Source organism: Musa acuminata, chromosome BXJ1-4, assembly GCF_036884655.1.
Source record: "Musa acuminata AAA Group cultivar baxijiao chromosome BXJ1-4, Cavendish_Baxijiao_AAA, whole genome shotgun sequence".
Lineage (NCBI taxonomy): Eukaryota > Viridiplantae > Streptophyta > Magnoliopsida > Zingiberales > Musaceae > Musa > Musa acuminata.
This window is the reverse complement of record NC_088330.1, coordinates 6,103,431-6,105,823: the sequence shown is the minus strand read 5'-3', so window position 1 is coordinate 6,105,823 and position 2,393 is coordinate 6,103,431.

The following is a 2,393-nucleotide window of genomic DNA, read 5'->3' as shown; positions in this document are numbered from 1 at the left end:
CGCTATTGTACTACAATCTATTATTAATTTCGCATTCATAAAATGATAAATAGAGGCCACTTGTATGATCACCAATATGTGAAGCTTATGTTATTGTACTTCATTTTTTTCAAATTAATAATTATGATAATAGTGTGCGTTTGTGCGCTCTGAAATTTATGTAAAGGTAAGCTTGGATGTGAACGAAACTTGAGTTACTAGTATTTTATCTCGATTTATTCTCATGTCAAATGGACAACGTGGTATATTTGATAATTGATCACAAAAATTGGTAAGAGACAAAGGTAATATTTTTCTTGAGCTTAGTAATGAAAAGCAAGTATGCATTTAGATGTTTGTTATGTTCTTGATATAAAAAATAATATTTTAAACTTAGGTCAGCTACTTGAAAAAAGATATAATATTGAAATAACATATTAACAAGGCTTTAATCACTCATGTGAAAATGACTAAGAACATGATGTTGCTTCTACAATTGGATATAACAAACTAAATTATTTAAATATTAGTATTGTGGATGATTCTATACTATCACATCTAAGATAGGGGTGATATGGTGCTCGCAAAGGCTTTCACATATCGGTTACGTGTGCTTTAGAAGATTAGAAAGATTGAAATGATTAAGGAGGTTGGCCTTGGCCGTTGGTGTGTCGCCACATAGCATGTCAATCTAAGCATCCGACAACAAGACAATTAGGCAAAAGGTCACCCAAGTACTATAAATAACCCCCAAACTCATTCGCACTCTTTATGCCTTCTGTCATTCTCGGAACCTTTAGGCCTTCGAACACTCAAACCTTTAGTATTTTAAAGTACTTGAATCATTCGAACTTTCAAGCCTAAAACAACTTTGAATGTTTTCCTCATATGGATTAACCCTTCATCTGACTATTGCTCAGATGATTCTTCGATCCCGTCATCACCTTCGGCATCGATTTCCAAAACTTCCTCCTTCGGTGAAGGGGTTGAGTGAGGCCTAGCTCATAGAGGCTAGAATCAGCCCCTCCCATCGGGGTCAATATCCGAAATTGTCCCTCCCGCTTCTCTTGTTGAGTGTGTAGTGTGTACTAACATGTCTCCTATCCATAAATGGATCTTCCAACAAATATCTTCTTCTTTGTCGAGGCTTTCGAAACCCCCTAAATCTAAGAAGTAGATGGCTAATAGGTTCCTATCGACCCAATGGATCAAGGTAGTCACTTGAAGCCAAAGAAGGGACGAGTCACCTTCGAAGATTCACCAGGTGGCCTGGGCTCTAACCCACAATTGGAATCAAGCTAATGTGTTCGAGGCACAACTTGGTGTGAGAGGTAAAAGCATCTATAGGCTCCATAGGATCAGAGATTCCCTTGTAAAGTTCAAGGGTTGGCATTCTAAAACCTATTGGGATTGGTTCCTCTATAATGCTAATGAAGGGAGACATAAAATAAGAATCAACTTCAGAATGCTTTCTCTGCCTTATCTCCTTTTTGATATCCTCTGGCCTCTAGTCTATCTCAAAGAGCTAGGCTTATTGGGAGAGAGTTTGGCTGATTGAGCGAGAGTTTGATTGATTGATCGATTGATTCTCTCGGTCTCTCTACTTCTTGAGGGAGATATTGAGTGGATCATGAGGGGGGTGATCTAGATAATTATTTTCTAGAGACAGATTAGCCGCAAGGGGACACTACTTTGTAATTATTTAAGAATGTAACATATGTTATGATTATTGTTATATGTAGAGATCGAACAATCATATTTTAAATATGTCATTAAAATACAGAAGTTTATGCTCAACAAAACCATAAGTGTTCATGTTCTGTGTTTATTTATTGTTTCTAAATTAGTATATGTTAGATAACCATAGTTTTTAAAATAATATAGGGTGAATTTTTGAAAAAAAACATCATAAGTTTTAGAATTTTCAAAATAACACCCCAAGTTTGAAATTTTCCCCTACGGTACCCTTTTTTTAAAATGACTATGCTATCTAAGTCAATCATCATCCTCTGCCCAGTCTCTAGTTGCATCGTCGTCCCCCTCGGACCCACCCAATGACGGAGGTGTAGTGGCTGCCACCATATCTTGTTGGACCAACGATAGAGTGACCCTTGCCACCCCTGCCAATGACGATGAGAGTCAAGGGCTAGGGCTATGATAGAAATTTTTAAAATGATGAGAATTCACCAAATTATGAAACTTACATACTTTTTCTAAGAATTCACTAAATTATGAAACTTACATACCAAATTATAAAACTTAAATACTTTTAATTAGGCTATGCCATATGATAGTACATAGTTGATCCATTAAATCAGCCTTTTTAAGATGCCCGTCAATAATAAAATTGAGAAAAATTAAAAATCCAATCTCAATGAGTAGCATAAAATAAAATATACTATAGGCTTTTTTTC